Raw genomic sequence first — 19,490 nt, 5'->3', positions numbered from 1 at the left:
TCCTGTGAAAATACATCCAGAGGGTGCTGAGCATGGGACAGTGACTCCAAAATGCCAGAGATGGGCTGGGTGGGTGACAGACCTCCCCACCATGGTCCCTGGTGCTGGGCCACAACACCACACACGGTGGCATCATCAAATCCCACATGAGAACAAGGTGAAGCAATGTTTAACATGGAGATGGGGGAAAAAAGTCAACTTAGATTGCAATCAAAATGCTTCTCCCCCCTAGCCTGTCTGTGCCCTCCCAACAAGTTCTCCGTGCCAGATTTACTGAAATTTCCACACAAAATTCTGCCTTCAAACAGATCTTTGCTGCTACCCACGTCCCCTGCAGTCCCATAGATTAACATCAGCCAGTGGTTGTGAGGAAGCCACGTCTGCCAGACTGCTTCCCAGAACCACAGAAAAAAAGGAGGAAGGCAGAAAACAAGAGAAAACAGTCTGTGGCCTCTGAAAACCAGGGGACTGAGCTTCTCAACAAATCACTTCCAGGCAGCTGGGGATGGAGTCAGAAAAGTATCTTTGAAAGAAAAAAGAACCAGTGAGGAAGGAACAACAAGCAATGCAAGCGGGAAAACTGTGCCATAGGGAAACTAATCCAAGAGGAGTCACAGCTAAGAATCAAAATGAGGAGTTATTGGACAAGGATTAGTGTAAGAGAGGTAGTCTCCAACTAGGAAATGTGATTTGAACGCCTCATGCACAGCCCAGCCAAGGACTTTGGAGGAGGCAACAGGAAGAAACTACAAGGCACAGTGATGTAGGTTAGCCTGCGACTAAGAAAGCAAATTGAAGGTGAGCTTCTGGGTCTAAGCACCCACCAGGGCAGCTTGAGGAATCTGCAGAAGAGAACAAACCTCTCCAGCCTGCCCATGGAGGTTTCCCTTTGCATTTTAAGGCTCCAAACCTGGCTGGTTTGGAGTTACACACACAGTAACAAAAACGTCAGTGGAGCTATTGGTTCCCATCTCCAGTTCACAAAAGGGATCTGGCACACAGGAATCCTCCTTGCCAACTATGTCTCTTACCTCACTCAGCTCTTTCTGCTCACTGCTGCCCTTGTCTACAATCAGCATTTCTGCAGCACTTCTCCCTCCTCCGCCTCTTCCCAAAGCTCCAACCCCCTCTTCTCCCTGCACAGGAGGCAGCTCCGATGGGAGCAGCAGCAGCCACAGCTCATAACTCGCCTAACGAGTGCCAGCCAGAAGTGATTTGTAGGCATCAAGTAGATTATTGTTTTTTGAGAGAGTGGAAAAGAAAAAGAGGGGCACAAGCTTAAGGTGTTGTTGATGAATGAAGATGAAAAGAAGGTTTTAGGGTGAGAAGTGTTTGTCTAGTGTGACCCAAACCATTCAAACCTCATTTGATAGATGATGGACATTTATTCCCTGCTATGTGTCACTTCAAAGTCTGAGGTTTATATTAAACAAGAAGTCGTCTCCTTCTAAGTTGTTCTTTAGTTTTTCCCTGGAGTTTATCACACAGCACAATACTTGGAAATGTAATTGCATTTAGTTTTTATAATAAAGTCATATGGTCACTGGTAGTACATATTAGAAAATGCATTTTATTGTTTTTCATTATGTAATTGTGTGCTTCATTGCTTTTCATCTGTTTTCCCTTGCCGTGGGAGGTGGCATAGCCCAGGAAGACCATTTTTCTGGGGACGATGTTCTCTGGGCAGAATGAAACCAACACACCCATGCTCCCCAGTGCCACTGCCCTTCCCTCCTCTCCACTCCCCACAGGCACAAACCAGGCTCCCAATAAAGTTGACAGTTCCTGCTCTGAGGTAAGGCAAATCCAGCTTTTCCACCCCACAAGGCCCTACTTGGAGAAGCCATGAGCAGCAAATATGTAAAAGTCAGCAAGGACACGAGGCCCAGCCGCAGCTTTAATCACAGAGAAGAGATTTTTGAAGTCCTGCATTCAAGTCACCCGTGATACTTTCTCCCACACCCAGACAAGGATGTCATTTCTCTGGATCTGGGTTTGCAACCTTATGGGAGCTGATGTTTGGAAAGAAGTCGTCTGTATCATGAAATAACTTTTCCCCAAACAGCTAATGGCACTAATGGTTTTGAACAGGGGGTTCCTCCTACTAAAAGGAATGATCATTCCATTGTAAATGTTTACATTCCTATGCATTAAAAACAAACATATTATGCTAATAAATTATGGGAAAACTGTACTTGATGGGATATGTTCCTGTTCAGTATTCACACAAAGCACTGCAGAATTTAAGCATAGGGTAAATTTACTCATTTACTACATCTATTCCTTTAAATGTGCCCCAAAAGTTGTTTTCTCAGCACTTGCTCACTAAAATTGCTTTCAATATTGGTTTTTGAGGATTTCATTTTACTTAGATTCTCTATTAAGAAGAAAACACCATGGATTTACTGAAACCATATTTCTCCACCAGAGTGTTGATTCACACAGGAGAAAAAAGTATTTAGTGCTAGTCCTGGCCCTGAGCAAGGACATCACCTCTTCTCTGTGTCCTACCCAGAAAAAAAGCGCCACTGCCTTTGATTTGAGATGCTCTGGTCTATTAATGCCCTTCCTCTCCCCACCAGCAGCATATTTCCACTGCAGCCCTGCTAAGCCCTTGAAGACCCCACGATTTTGCATCCAAGCTCTAAGTCAGAAGTTTGAGTTATGCTCCATCAAGTTGCTCCATCTCACCACACTTTTAGAGCTTAAAAAAATTATAAATTTCTATTGAATTTCTCTCTACACAGCTGCATCTCTAATGAACCCCCATAAAAGTTAAAACTTATATTCAGTAATCATATGCAATTGAAACATCATAAAATGAGAAGTCAAGGAACTGTATGTGGGCTGCAATGACTTGTCTTATTGTATTCATTCCCTTAATAAATATACCTTAAAAATAACCTCACAGTCACACATTTGCAATATAATATAAAAATAACACTGGATTCAAATTATTAAACAGGTAATTTAATAGAACAAGAATTGAAATGTAGGACAGTGTGCAACTTTATGCTATAGGAATAAGATGATTTTAGCCAACACAACTATTTTTCTTTTTTGCATTATCTCTGCATTTATAATACTACAACATCCACATAACCTTGACACTGTAGTCACCTTAGTAACAAACAAGTGTAAAATTCACTTATAATTGAAATCCCAATAGGGTGTTTGATTCAAGTGAAACAAAAATTGGAGGCCCCTACTTTGCTGCTTTTTTCTTAGTCACATAGACATGGGCTAAAAGGATTTAAAAATAGATATATTTGTACACTATTACATCTACAAAGCAGAACCATTTAATTTTAATTTAACGCTAAATGGAAACAAATATAACACCTTTAAAAGACACGATGCTAAAAAGAGAAGCAAATTACTTAAGTTCTGGACCAGCACAGCTTGGAGAATTCACACCAAGTAAAGGCCAATATTTAAACCAGTCTTACAGCCCAGAGAAAGAGCTGTGCTGGGGACATTGGACCAGCAGAACTGGGCGGGTAGAGGACACCCTTCACTGTGCCACCACGGCCCAGAACTGATGGGGATGAGTATCCCTACCACGTCTAGCTTCTGCTTTGCATAGCTGGTTTCATTTAAATTGGGCTGTTTTGCATGAAATATAAGGAACAAAGGTCCCAGCAGTGCCCAGAAGGGCACGTTAATGTGCTTGGTCACTCCTTAGCAATGGCCAAGACCAGACACTTCTGAGAAAGGTACAAGAAACACCTGAACTGAGAGTTTCCACCTCTGGAAACAGGGCTTTCTGCCTAACCCTTTGTTAGCTTTGTCCTAAACCAGGAGAATTTATACTCTTCCTAACTTGTATGATTAAATAAAACTGCTCCTACTCAAGGTACCTGCAGATGTTTGCAACTACCTATAAACTTAAATTCTCTTTCACACCTAGTCCTTTGTAGCCAGGATTTACAGTTTTACTGAATGATTATCTGGTTCGGCTTGAGGAAAAAAAAACAGCCTCAACCGTCTGAAGCCATCTTTCCCTTTGCTCATGTTGGCCTGCTCTTTTCTCAGCTCCAAAGACAGGAACTTTGTGCTCCTGCAGGACCTCCAGCCCATCACCTCCGGAGCATCAGCACAGCCCAGCCACACATCCCTCTTGTCAAGGGCTGCCATCTGCCAGGGCTCCGTCCCGCCCGTCACGCTTTTATTAAGTCCCTGATGAGCGCGATTCAATTAACGTCGCCTGAAAAGCCACTCCACCGCAAATGAGAGGTGACAAGGAGCTGAGACAGGAGCAGGGAGACACGGCGAGGAGCAGCCAGGCCAGGAGACACGGCAGAACTGTTACTGCACGTGGCAAAGTGGGGTTGAGCTGCCTGTGTCCGAGGGGTGATGGGGAGAGGTACAGGAGAGAGAGAGAGAGAGAGAGAGAATCTGAAGAAGTGAGACTTTTAGAAAGCACTTCCCACCCTGCTGGAAAGGCAATTTGGAGGCTAAATTTTCATTTTTATTGGGTTATTCTTTCATCGAGTGCTTTGCCTACACATCACCCCAAGTGCCTGACAGAACATCACCTTGCTGGGGGCAGGGGGATGCCCACGGGCCCCACCAGGACATCCATGCCCAAAACAGCTGCAGGAGTGGGCTCCTTCTGCCGGTGGAAACAAGGACTCGGCTAAATGCGGCGAGCTACAAGTTTCTGCAACAACATGCAAGTCTCCAACATGTGGCCCGTAACGTAGCTGTTGCCATGGTAAAAAATTCATGTTTAGTGAAAAGTGTTAAATCTTGTATCATAAGTTAAATCAGCTGCCAAGACACATTTTCACAAGTAGGGGAATTTTTGTCTTTTCAGAATGGAATGTTTTTCAGTTGACATTGATTTTTCCCTAAAATAAGTCCCCCAGAAAGGAAGCCAATCACACGTGAGGCAGTCCAAGAGCTGAATTACTCTACTCCTTCTCTGAATCATCAACAAGTGTTGTGTGCTAGTGCATGTGTGTGTACAAATGCACTGTAGCTTCATCAATTCCATCCTCTTATACAAATTGGCAGTTACACAATTTATTCAGAGTATTAAACTAATGATCCCAGCAGAAACAGCACCAATATTTCGTATTTTAGGTGATGAGACTTCAACAAGTAACTTTTCTAACCAGGAACCATCTCAAAAATTACATTCAACTTGCCCCAGACTTTTCACAAATACAAGACTGAGCATGACTATACAGCTGTTTATGTAGGTCAAGGACAGAAATAGTAAGAGTACATTTATTTGTTTTTATGTTTCTTGTTCAGTATTTCAAAAGAGAACAACCAGTTTTAATACAACTTCAGAAAGAGAGACAAGTTAGAATTACTGCAGAATTAGCAAAAAACCCAACAACAACAAAAACCCAAACAAACAAAAAATCCCCAAAAAACAACACCCAAAAAAAACCCCAACCACAAAAAACTTGTTCGTTTCATTCATTTAAAAATTCTTCCAAGGAAATCTGGCTGTTACCAGTTCAAGACCCATATGTGTCCTTCCTCTCCTGAACTATTCAAATTTGGCTCATTCTAGTATCTTATGGGTAATCTTCCATATTAACAGCAAAATGCATTTCCGGTGGCAGGTTTTCCCACTGACACACCCAGGGAAGACTCAGCCCCAGAACAGCTCCTGCAGAGGGATCGCTGCCCAGCTGGACAGTGGAGAGCTCTTGGACAACACTGAGTTTTCTCTTCCCGCATCTCTCTTCAACAGCCACGAGCTGGATTTCACCTTCATTGTGTCTTCTGTGGTGAGGACTTTGCCCAACCGATTCCTTTCTTTTTTACCTGCTTCCAAGTAGCAACAGCCAGCAGCCAGTCACATCCTTGTTTCTAAGTTAAGAAACACTTCTGATTCCTCCTCCTCTCTCTAATTATTGCTCCACGATCAATTTGCCGTATGCCATGCCAAATTCGCACCTTAGCTCCTCACCTATAGTCAGTAAAACTCAAACTCTCCTCCCATCTTCTCCACAAAAGACATTTTCTAACAAGCAAGCTCCTGCTTATGCTCTCTTGCCTCTCTCTCTCTCCCTCTCTCCTGAAACCAGCTCTTCAGAAAGGCTGGAGCATATTTAGCCCTCCCAGCTCTCTGCTTGTCTCTTTCTTTTATTTTACATGGTTCAGTGTTCACATTCTGCTCTCATTCTGCCTTCTCTCCTTCTTTCTCTGCCCCAGTGCTACAAAAAGACATTTTCTGTGACACCTTAAAGAAAAAAGGTCCCTGAATTAACACGACTTGCACCGCGTGGTATTTTTGGACGGGCCATTTACTAATGTTGCAAACACAATTAGGAAGTCAGGGAAAAAGCTTACAGGAGCAGATGAAGGCTGCAGAGATAAAATGGAAAGCTTTTACCTGCCAAGCTCTCAGGTTAGGGTTCTAGGTTGCCCTCGGATCTAATAAAGCTATAAAAGAGCCATATCAAGGAGAGGCACAGTTGCACTGCTGTAAATAGGAAGCGTGGCTTTTTCCATCCTCCTGAAGACATGGATTTTTGCTTCCACGATTTGCAGGCTGGTAGCCATAGGTGGTTTAAATTCTTGGTATTAAAAAAAGCTCAGAGCCCTACTGACAATTAAAAACAGCTTTTACACATGCACAATAATGCTTCTCATGCTTTCAAAAAAATAATATGCATATCCATATTACCATCATAGTAAGTGCCACAGAGTGACATGATATGATTGAGTATAATGGTTCCTTTGGAGCCATTATGGTCGATCAGTAAATAATACACTTTTGAAATTGTCTAACTACATATTTACACTTGTCAACTCTCATACACTTCAGTGACAGAATTTAAAAGAAACACTGTAAAAAACTGTAAGAACATTAAACCACAAAAACATTATGCTGAAGTAGTATTAAGGTTTGACTTAAACCCACAAAAACATGGAAATTTCAGGTTAAGGCCAAATCTCAAAAAATGACACTGTCTTTAGCTCCCAAGCCGTGCCCAAGCGCCTGCAGTGAACGAGGTATGAGGCAGGAAGGCTCATAAGGGGTGGTGGTGGTCCATGTGAGAACTGAGCCACTGTGGAGGGCTCTGGCCACCAAATTCATGGGTGAGAACCAGCCCGCCAGCAGCAATTCAGCTGCTCAGCAGAACAGCGTTTCATTATTTTTTATATAAACAAAGCCTGGGCCTTTCTCTGTTTATTCAGATGAAATTCCCAATTAAGCTGAGAAAAATTAGTCTTCATTTGTTTCAGAAGAGGCCCCATTGAGACACTGGGAGTTTTCCCTAGCCGAAACACATGCAGAAAAACTTCAGGCTTCGACCCTAAAAAGGCATTGTCAAAAAAATATGTTAAACAAACATGACAGTGGATCATTAATATCCCAAAGATTCACTCCATGTGGGGATAAAACAAGACTGGGAAGGAAGATGTTTTTTCAACAGTAAAATAATGGGCTTGGCGATGTCTTTTTTAATTGATAATTTTGTGTCTCGTGTTCAGCTGTAGCCACTTTTGCTCCGAGCAGTGGTGGCGGCAACTTTGTTGGTTCCAGTAGAGCTCTGCTGAAAACAATAAGCATCAAGCTCCCCAATGCCATCTGTCTTTCTGTGAGGGTCACATCCTGCTGCCCTGGAATCAAGGGGATATTGAATGCTTGGGAGATGTCGAGAGCAGCCTCAGGCCCACGGCACCTCCTTTGCAACAGAAGGACCCCAAACACTTCAGATGCTCTGCACTGAAATCCTGAACCAGACTTTAAAAAGCAATGATGGATATTTTCCTAGAGCAAAGGTCTTCCTTTCATATATATATCTATATCTGTATCTATCTCCTTGCTCAGACTTATCTATTACTGGCTTGTGAGAACAAAATCCATAAAGGCTTGGCAGGGCAGGCTCTTGAAGTTGTTTGAAGACACAACCACCACACCCCTGTCAAGAGGGAATTACAGCTCGGTTTTATAGTCAACTCTCCCCTCGACTGGCTGATGACAGAGCAGCCTCCCTGTACGCTCAGCATCTGGGATTTTACAGCCGCTGTATATAAATGGGATTTTCATGACAAACAACTCTATATTCGGTTTCCTTGTATATCTGAACGTGAGAACGATCTCTTAAGGCTCTGCTGGGAAGAAGTATTAATGAAGACAAAGAGCATTTCAGGCTGTTCTCCCCTGGAGCACTGTCACGATGACAGTATAAAGACTTTGTCCTACACAAGTACTTTAAATACTACCCAAGCAGCAATCCAGGACCCCCCTGTGTGCCTGACCCTCACAGCCCCCTCCTCAGCATCCCACCACCCAAGCCCACCTGACGAGGACAGAATCTGCTATCAGCTCATAGAGCCTCCTCTGGTCTCTCATTTCATAAGGCCTCCCTGGAGATACTTGCTTTTGTCTAAATATTATAAACCAGGGTAAGATGAAGACTTAATAAACCCTGTTGCCTTTTCACTCTGCAGCGTCTGTCTCCTCTCACCCAACCTCACGGCTCATGCAAATGTCAGAGCAAGAACAGTTTTTACATCTCCCCGGGTCGCCCCACAGTGATATCAGCAAAGGTAAACAAACTACTGAAGTCTGGGTATTTTTATTTCAGATGGCATGTAAATCAGTGGATGAAAGCTGGGAATAAACTGGCAATATGAGGGCAGCTTATTTAAGTTTCCTCCCCCAGCTCAGTGTTCCCTCAGTGTAATACAGCTGACATAGCCCTACACTATGGAAAAAAAAGGAAAAACCCAAAGAGATATAAATATTTCCTCCAAAGTCAAAGACAGTCTTCCTTCAAGGTGTTTGGCCAACTCTTACAGAAAGAGAGAAGCATTTCCCTACCAAAGGCAGAAACCTTTACCTGTAGGAAATCAGGAGGAGACCGGACATCACCCCAAGAGCTCAGGCTGGGCACAGGGTTCATATGTGGGACACCCCAATGTGGAGCCCAGACACCATGAGTGTTTGGGGTGGGAACAAGCTCCACATGGGAGCAGCAGAACCTGGGATACAGAAGGTGCTTGCTTCCTGATGTACCACATACACCTCTTCTCAATCAACAGCCAGAGCAAGAGCTTCCTCCTGGGACTTAAATTGGAAAATGACTCGTCCTGGGCAGAGAGGAAAGCCTCTGGAAAGATGGGTTTTTAAGAGCAGGAGCTCCAGCTGCCACCTAATTGTCTGACCAGTGGGTGCCCCAAACCCATGAGCTCCTCACACCATTATCTCCTGGCAGAAAGATGCTACGTGCTCCCACTCTTCCCTTTCTGCCTCCTTGTTTAAAGCTTTCTGGCTGCTGGTGAGGAAATGATTCTGCCTTGCTCTGACTTCCTCTCCATCACCTTTCTGTCTGTGAGGACTGGTGAGAAAATATTTCCACTACTCTCACACTCCTACATCATCCATTTCTGAGGCCCTTATAGGAAAAAAAAAAGGCTGTCTCCCATCTCCTGCTGGTGATAGTTTTATCAGATAATAGCATAAAGCAGGAATGATCCTGTAAAGCTGTTACCAATACCCAGAGGTATCTGAATTACAGCAGGGTGACACATCATGCCTGCTGCATTCACCCACCACTGGGCAAAGCCTGAGCAGCATCCAAGGGACCTGTCTACTAAAGAGAATTTCACTACTTTAGCCTGCCATGAGCAGTTGTTTGCCTTCTCTGATTTTCTGCATGCACTCGGTATTTTTTTATATTTTATTTTAAGTTAAAACCTGCTGAAATTTGATAGCTCCAGACAAAGCAGTGCCAAGGAAAAGGAGCCTCCGGTCCCTGAGAGGGACTTCTTTCCATGCTGGCTTGACACATAAAATCTGCTTCTTCAGTTATCTCTTCCCTCTTACCTAGATGTAATGGTGTGAAAACATAGTAAAAGCTCTCAGAAAAAAGTTCAAGGAAGCTGATAAAGTATTTTTCAGATCTCATAAATGCTTTAATACCAAGATAGCCACTTGCACAGCCCAGCTCTGCCCCTGTGCCATGCCAGTGACTACATTCCCAAATGCCTTCCCAAAGCATCAGCACCTCCATCTCCAACAGGCTAATGAGCAATAAAAACACAGCTGCTGCCACACAAAACTCCAGCTACAGACCCCACTCTTCACTGTTAGCACTCTGCATGCAAAGAGGTACAGGTGCTTTACAGGAGTTTGTGGTACACACCTGCAAACTCACAACTTCACACACCCCATGACATCTCTGCTGTGCCACTCCTGGTTCAAAATATCCCTTAAAGCATCTCAAGTATCAACGTGGCAATTTTAATCATGCATTCACAACCTCTCTCAAGCCAGGGTGAAGCCTTGCAGATAAAAGCTCTGCTCAGGACTTAAAGTTCACCACCTTCACACAGCAAAATCTTTTCCTGTTATGTGATTTATTGGAATAATAGGTATTATTTGTATGATAAAACAGATTACTTCCAAAACCATCCCAAAAAATCATTAAAGACATAGAAAAGTCAGGGTTTGTCTAGTACCACAACAAAAATTCTCTATTTGTTTTTCTAAATATAAAGCAGTGAAAAATACCACAAATTTGGTTAAGACAGAATTCTACACTAAAGCCTTCAGTTTAGGTGTGAGAAGATTTTTTTACTGAGAAGGCGTGAAATTCCCCCTTCTCCTGGTGATGAGAAATGCCCCCTGATGCCCCAGCTCCTCCAGGACATAGCCGAAGTCGAAATAATTTTCAAAACTAATATGTACACTGAGTAACATGGTTAACATCATCCAATGAATTTAGATCCACCTACACGGTATAAATATATCTAGATAAACTGTCACCTTCAGCAGAATTCATTAAAATAATGTTGTATCTTCCTTGTTAACTGTAATTTTTTTAATTGAAATTTAATCTTACTGCATTATTTGGTAGATTTTTAATTGACATTTGTAGTAATTAATTGGTAAGCATTACAGCTTTGTCTGAAGAATTTAAAACTAAATTTGACATCGAGATTGGCCAGCCACTGCTGTGAGGTGCCTGCTGGGAGCATTTCATCATCCTCCCAGCCCCTCCTGCTGATCAGAGGTGGGAGATGATGGTCTCTTTCTTACAGTCATGAATTACATTACTAATGTATTCCATTACCACCACGCAAATGTCATGTTAATTCCTGATCATCATCAAGTCATACAATGGTTTCCACGCTGGCACCCAGCCAATTAGCGGTGTGGAAAAATATTCCGCCAATTATATAACTTGAATTAGGTTAAGGACTCAAGAGAAAGCAAAATAAATGCTTTGAAAATACTTCTGAGATAAAATGTAAGTTGACACTGTCTTCATGTGCTATAGCCGATGTTATACAATCTGATAGGCAGCTGCCAACATTCATAACTGTTTATTAAATCTAGCCTCTCTTTATGGTGGCAGCTAAGATCTGTATTTTTACCAATATTAGGTTCATTGTGTTATGAAAAAAGACCAAAATACTTAGGAGCATTCACACCAGCTTATAAAACTTACATTATGTACTTTATTAAATTGTTAAAATTACTTCTTCTCTCCTCCCCCTGCCACAGAGAAAGTTCCATGGACAGAAAAGTTTCAGAAAAACAAAGTCTTTCTGTAGCCACTGATGCCATGAGGAACAAGGGAGATCCTGCAAGGACACAAGTGACATCTCCAGGCTGCTGCCACCTCTCCCTCCAAGCAGCTCTGCCAGGGGATGCCAGGTTGGGCTCCTGGAGCTCCCCCCACCCCACTGACACACAGCTGGGTTAGCACAACCCACTGGGGAACCCACTTCTGCTCCACAGACAGACCCCTCTGGCTCCTGCTCCCTGGTTATCAAAGGAAGCATCATGGGGCAAATCCAGCCCTTTTTGTAACCAGGACTGAGGGAGGAGAGGGCACTGTTACAAGGAAAGGTCCCCACAAATGCGGGTGGGAAGGGCAGGGACACAGCAGGTCCCTAACGTGCCGTCTGCTCGGTGTTCACCCTGCCAGCAGCACCACCAGGCTTTTAGTACCACCCCATTATTTTTATTTGTTCCGTTCTTAACTCAATTTATCCTACAAGCATGGTTATCTCCAATTTAAAAATGTACACAGCACCAGCTCCTCAACTTTAAAAATTTATAACTACGAGCAATTTGTTAAAACCTTTTACTCTATCCTTCTGCCTCTTTTTCCAAGGTGCTGCAATGGGGCAATTCACTGTTTTGGCTGTTTACCCCAGATGACCTTTGCCTGCCATAAAATGGTATACAACTAAATGCTCCGCTTTAAATTAAACCCTTGCCTCTTCGAAAGGCCCTACACATTCAGTCAACACAATCAGCAGAAACCACATTTGGTTACTCAATAAGCTGGAAACTTTTAAGACACGTACAGCAGTGAATGAATTCCTGACATCACCAGGGACACTCGAGTGGGGAACAAGAGAGACCGCTGAGAAGTGGCTCTTGCTGCAGCCAGAGAAAGGATCACTCCTTTAAGCTGAACTCTCAAGGAAAACGAGAACAAAAACTGAATTAGCTCGACACGTACCCTCTGCAGTCAGCACATTGCTAGGCAACTTACCATCTCTTGATAGAATTATGGTGGAGGGCTGGTCGTACATCAGGGTTAAGATGAACACAAGCACCAGTTTGGGCCAACTGCTCCTTTCCAGTGGGAATGCTCAATGCTTGGTCATTTCGTATTATTATTCTGCAATATTTCCTAAGCACCTAGAGAGTCTAATGCATTCAGAAGGTATTTTAAAGCTATTATGTGACATGAAAATTTTAAGATAACTGGAAGTAAGTGAATTTTAGGAGGAACAGCACGAGTCTTTTTCTTTGTTCAAGCCAGCATTTGGAGAGAGTTAACAATCCTTCTTCTCACTGCTTTTATTTTTTAATAGTGAAGGTATCCAGAGGGCACATTACTCAAACACTTTGTCTTTACTCCAGATGCTGGTGGCCACAGCTCCACACCTCCATAATTCAACCTGGTATTTCAAGAGGATGCTTTGAAGCATTCTGGTCCTTCTGTTTGCCACACTGAGACCAGACACAAAGTGCCATTACAAGCAGCACCACAGGGCTGTCACAGTAGCCAGCAATGCCACACCTCGCCCATGCCAGACTTAGAAGGGCCTCGATCTTTAACAATACATGGATATTAAGATTCCGACCCCAGGCATTATTTACATTTACTAAAGAGGCATTAAGCAAATGCACAGAGTGCTTTAAATCGAGGCATGTACCTTGCACACAACCCCACATTTCCCATGCATACTTCATAGGCACAAAGAAATAATTAATTACCTAACCACCGTGATTAAAACAAATTGATTCATATGCAACAGAGCAGTGAGAAATTTTTGCATGACTGGAGAAGTCTGGAATTGGTCCCCGTTTGGGGATCTCGGTCGTATCAGTGAGGTTGGTAATTCAGACATGAAGGAAATTGTAAGAATCTCTCTCCTCTATGCACACTTTGAGCTGCCATATGGGTTTATTCAACTGTTTACTATACCAGTCGGTAAAAACTGAACAGCTATTATAATCTTTGCTAAATGACATGGTAATTATGCTACCTCTGGAAAAAAAAAAAAAAAGAAAAAAGGAAACTTAAAAAAAAATAAAATCAAATAAAATCACAATTCACTGATACGCGCATTTCTTGGGTTTTATAATCTTTGAATTGAAATGCACTTTCCAACATGCAGAGGGATATTAGATATATAATAGAAACCTGAATTTATTGTAAAAAACAATTTGTGCTCCCAATTCATACACAATTTAATAATGCAGATTTCCTGTGTTTGAAAGATTTCTTACACAGACTTTCCAGTTTTGCTGCAGAATGAGATGATTCTTGTTTTCCCAAACTAATATTGCCCCTCCTCTCACCCCAGTCATTAAGAGAGGCAGTCAGGAGCAGGCAGGTAAGAGGAGTGGACATGGAAAGCTCCCCATGCCAGGTTCCCAGGGGATGGGGACAGCTGGAAAAGGCACAACCGCCCCTTGCAAGGGACCAGGGGCTTCTCAGTGGGTAACCCCACCAGGAAAGGCAAATGGCCCTTAACAGAGGAGGGGTCTCACTCTACCAGCCTCTCGAGCTTGATCAGAACAGGCTGTTCAAGGCTTTGTCCCCGTGTCCCCCAGGCTGGGCAGCAGCGCCAAGGTGACGCGCACGCCGCGGGACAGCTCTCCTGTGCACCACTGACACCATTTTGTCACTGGGATGCAAGTGCAGCAAACGCTGGAGCTAATTATCTGTTGGCAATGGCTCCTTTGAGAGTCCAGCATGTGACACATGATGGCGAGGAGACCTCTCCATATTCATATTTAATCATGACACAAATTGCCCACACAAGCTCTGTTTAGATCCTGTCTACCTGCAAGGCTTCAGTTTTGGGCAGGAGCTTTGCCTGCGTGACTGAACTCCAGTTTCACCACCAAAGACCTCAAAGTTCATAGGATTTGAGGGGATGAAGGAAAAAAAGGAAAGGAGTATTTTTTCTGTATTGATAATATTTGGTATTTCTGCTATTTCATTACAATGAAGGTTACTTTGGGTTTTTTTCAGAATAGTGGTGACTTGCTTTTAAACACAGACAATACAACTCCCCACCACCACACTGAAAAGGGGAGAAAAGAATGAGGGAAAGAGAATTTGCAAGAAAGAATAAGTGAGAGTTATTGCAAACTCAGGCTTGACAACTCACCAGTTTTACTTGTAGGCATCACACATATCCATTCATGACTCAGGGCAAATACAGGAAAGGATTGGAACCCTTCTCATGGCAAATGTGTCTGGAAGCCGGAGTCACTCAGAAAAAATGTTCTCAGGAGACTGAAAGACAAAAACATGTTTTAAAACTTCACTCAGTTTGGATCATATCAAAGCCTATCATTTTCCCTTGAAAGCAAAAGGTAGTTATAAATGCTGGAGCTGGGGAGAGCATTACGGAAGCATGTCTATGTATCAAACTATCACACAGCAGACTCTATTTGGCTTTAAATAAAACCAAAACTTACAATATTAAGAAAGGTTTTTAGAGACAAATGCTTATTTCACATTTGCAACGTGCTCCTCCGACAGGAGAGCTTATGTTCCTTCTAAATACCAAAATGTGTCACCATCCAAATCCACATTCTGCCTGAAAACACTGTATTGAGCACAAAATCCAGATACTTTAACCTACTTTGCATTATCAAAATATAACACTCTCTGAATTTCTGAACTATTTACTCTCTGTCTTCACTCACTGCATAAAACCTTAATAAAATGTAGAATCTCTTGTTAGAATTAATCTTTCCTCTGACATAAGGAAAAACACATATAAAAACTATTTGATGTTTAGGGTGGAAAGGCAAAATTTGCAAACATCAGTTAAGAAATACCAATTAGTATGGTTTTTTTCCCCAGCTATCAGTAACACAGATTGAGCTTAAGCTTAGCTCAGAGGAAGATGCTCCCTGTACAAATGAAACATCCATTTTACTAATAAGGGTATTTTAAAATAAGATGTATAATATCTTCACTGATAAAATATCTGCACTGAGTAGCAACTCATACTCAGAAATACAACCAGAGGTGTTCCTAGGGCTGTTCTGCATCACACCCATGAAACCAAATGGGATTTAAACAGCAGCTCTGGTGCCTGCCCAGACTGGGGAAGGGCACAATGGATGCACCAACACCTGGAAGTGCCTCTGCTCCCTGGACCTCTGCATGACAGGGACCTGCAGCATAAACCCCAGGGAACAAAACAAACTTTGCAATGGAAAAAAAGATCTTGAAAAACTAGAAGTACGAAAGCAAAAATCACCTGTGGTGGTGCTTCTGAGCCCTTCATTCCCCAATCCTCACCCTTAACAGCATCCCCAAGGCAGTGGCTGTTCCCAGCCTTCCCACATCCACCAGCGCCCTGACAGGGGCAAGTACTGCCATCCCCGAATTAATCTCATGGAGTTAATTATTTTGGCACTCCACTGCAGCCTTCCTGAGGAACATCTGGAAGCTTCTGTCTCAGCAACAACTGCACGAAATTTTGTAAGACAAAATCCAGGTACTTCTCTGGCCCTGGGGCTTTCTCCTGTTCTTTGCTGAATGCACAACGGCTCAAAGATCACAAGAGTTCAGAAATCTAAATATAGGGATTATGTGACCCTATTACAAAACTGTGCTACACAATAAAAATAGATTCAAAAGGGGTTTTTAAACAGCATTTATGCTAAAACTGACTTCTTTCTCAGACACTCTGAAATACCTGCAAACCAAAAATGACCTGCATCCTGCATCGGTTGTATTTTATTCATGAGGGGCAGAGCACTTGAGAGAAGCAATGGAGCGGTGTCAGAAACACACATCCGAGCCTTGCTTTATTGCTGTGCTTGATGACAGATATGCAGATGGGTTTGTAGCTGAGCAGAAAGCTGCATCTGCATATGTTGGGACAAGATTTCTCCAGCTGACCTGCTGCACCACAGTATTCAACTGCTAATCTTTATCCATGATGCATCTGTAGAGCAGGAAAGTATCATTAGCCCTCTTTAGAAGATGAGGATCGAGGCTCATTTTAGCTAATGATTGCTCAAAAAAAGTTAGAGACTTTTGAAGCAAAATTATTGTCTAAATAATATATATGGTCTGCAAAGGATGAGGGCGAGAGTGTACAAAGCACTGTCCTCACCTGCAGATCACTCCTCACATCCTTCCTCAACATAAGGAATATCTTGGCACCATTGTGCCAACAAGCAGATTTGGAAGCTGAGAGAGCTTCTACCCAAGGAATGAAAAGGAGTACTGGGAGGAGGTAAAGATATTCCATCCAGCTTGGCCTGAACTCTGACAGTGCACCTGGAAAAATGGATGCTTCCTATGCCATCAAAAACTGACGTCACCATAATACTCCACAAAACATTTCTTCAGCCAGAGTTCCCAAGGGAACAAAGCCTACATGATCACCATGTACTTTCTGCACCCAGCCCCACCTGCATCTTTTGAATCCCTTGGATTAATGGGAGCAGAGAGCTCCCAAAGACACGAGTTCTCACGGCATTAACTCTGGGGCTTGCCCCACTGGTGACCTCCAAACCCACTGGATCAGCTGTGTCCCAGAGCCAGCTGGCTCTGGGCGCAGCAGCAGCTCCAGGCTGAGCCCAGCACAGCAGCTGCCTGCCAGGAGGGAGCCCAGCACAGCCCAGGGGCACAGAGGCAGCTCAGGCACCTCCATGGACCTCAGTGCTGGAGAACCTGGAGAAACAACCCGTACTGCTGAGGGGAAGGGTGGAGGAGGGAGAGGAACAGATTATAGATCAGTTCTGATAAACTCAAGCCTTTAATGATCTACCCACACACTCGAGTTCGATCTGGCATTGACAAATTGAAGCTTTTAATGATGTGCCCACACATTTGAGTTGGCCACTCCTCTTCTACAACTTTCATAAAAATAGCATGCTGGGTTAAAGACACAGAAACTCTACCACTGCTGCAACATGAGCAAAACCCTTGATCAATGTTTGGCAAACCTTCTTCCCCAGAAGATTTTTTGACAGGGCCTCCAATGCACCCCTCTAACACAGACCTTCTGCGCTGCCCTGATCCCATATGGATTCTTCGAAGGCTACAGCTCAATAAGGGGCAATGAGATGCAGCAGCTTTAGCATAACTGAAGTACAAAGTCAATCAAACCTTGAAACAGGAATCTGGGCTTCATTAATTCCAGCAATCACAACGTTTTTATTATCACTGTATTAATCAGAATAGGAAACCTATTAATCTGCCCCCAACAAAAATTAATCTTCGTAATATTGAACAGATTTGAAAGACAAGTTTTAATATTTCACTATTTAAATCTCAAAGGCAGAGGCACACAGCTCAGACGATCTGGCAGACCACTATGGACTTCATTTCATCAGCATGAGGTCCCTCACCTTTCCCTCTCTGTGCATCTCCACCCTGGGGTCCACCTGCTCCTGGGGCTTTTGAAGGAACCCAGAGCATCATTTCCTACATCAAACTGCAAAACTGGCTGCAGTCCCTGATGCACTGAAGAGCTGTCAAGAGTTTACGTTTTAAAGGAACAGCACCACATCCAGCAGTGCCTGTGTGGCACAGGTTGGAAGTGCTACCCACACCAAGGGCTGCCTGGGTACAAGGGGGCTCTGCAATGGGCAGGACACACCTGACAGGCAGCAGATGCATCCCTGTGTGCACAGGGGAATGAGAAGAGGTGCAGTGGGAGAAAAAGCAAGTGGCTGCAAAACAAAAAGTATTCTGAAATTCCCATGCTCCACCGGAGCGAGTCAGGGACTGCTACACAGATCTGGCCAGGTTACCTGCACCAACTCCCAAAGCTGCAAAACATCCCACTGCTACCACAGGGGGCATGAGAACAGTTTAAAGGAGAAAACAGGTGGCAGATGAGAAGTCCTTACAAAATGATGGCAAGGAGCGGGACAAATCAGAAAGGGGCTGAGGAAATAAAGAGGAATGACAAATGTGACTGAAAAAGGAGGAGAACCATCCAAAGCACCTCCAGATACCCATGCCGTGCCTGGGGAGGGTGACATGGATGAGCACATGGCTGCAGCTCCTTTTGCTGCTCTTCCATCATCATCCTGCTGTGGCAATCCCTGATGGACACGTTATTTTGCCACCTGGCCAAATTTTCATTAAAGCAGCTTTCACCAGCACATGAATACATACACACATGCATCGACACACAGCTCGGGACTGCACCTGGCACAATCCAGGCCTGATCAAAGGCAGAACTTCAGTCATCTCACGCACGACTCATGTCAGGCTGTTTACTGACTGCACTGGAACTACAGAACCCTGTTTTAACTAATGATTTCTCAAAGCCATGTTGCTCAAAAGAAAACAGGTTCAACTTGTACATCAGTGCCTAAGAGACTGCTCCAAAACAGACAACTGTACGAAAAGTTGTGCCCATGTATACATATATACAAAACTGTTTTTAAGTGACTGTTTTAAATTAGAATAAATCTGTGTTCCACCAATTAAGCTTTGAATGCACGGCTGATATCGCTCGCTATTTTAAACAAGTGGCATAATAAACGCAAAAATTCAAATATTTTAGAGAAAATACTTGGAGAGTTGAGACATTAATTTTGCCATATACAATCTGTTTCACAGGGATTTAAAAAGCTTTATTGCCACCCTGGGTACATTGGAATAAAGATGAAACACCATCCTTTCCTCTTTACATATTAAAAAATACGTGCCTTCTTGGTACAGATTACCCGGCTTGCTGATACACGACTCTGTTAAAAACAATACAGCCTGTCTAGAAAATCCAAAACTCCAAACTAGATATGTCCTTGCACTCTAACAGGTTCTAAATGGAAATAAAATGTACTGCTGGCTTGTTTATCCTCCCCTCTGGTGAGTGTCCTGGGGGAGTGAGGCCGGAGCAACTCCCCAGGGCTCTGCCTAACCATGGAGATGTTTACCAGCCACCAGAACCAGCAGCAAAATAAAGGGAGTAAGATCAGGAAGGAAAACCTTGGGATCCCAGGATGTCTACATCCAGGTGGGGAAAAAAAAAAGGAAACAAAC

At 43.3% G+C, this 19,490-nt stretch overlaps 1 long non-coding RNA gene across 1 annotated transcript in view; it reads right to left on the bottom strand.

The window, feature by feature from the left end:
• Positions 1–19,490, bottom strand: part of LOC121657875 — a 206,965-nt gene that overhangs the window by 148,429 nt on the left and 39,046 nt on the right. Inside the window, exon 4 of the long non-coding RNA XR_006013741.1 lies at positions 14,629–14,756. This is a non-coding gene — a long non-coding RNA (uncharacterized LOC121657875). The remainder of the gene's footprint in view (positions 1–14,628; positions 14,757–19,490) is intronic.

Source organism: Corvus kubaryi, unplaced genomic scaffold, assembly GCF_017639235.1.
Source record: "Corvus kubaryi isolate FWS band 111438036 unplaced genomic scaffold, C.kubaryi_AGA036_p1.0 136, whole genome shotgun sequence".
NCBI lineage: Eukaryota > Metazoa > Chordata > Aves > Passeriformes > Corvidae > Corvus > Corvus kubaryi.
This window is presented reverse-complemented; position numbering and strand designations above follow the sequence as displayed.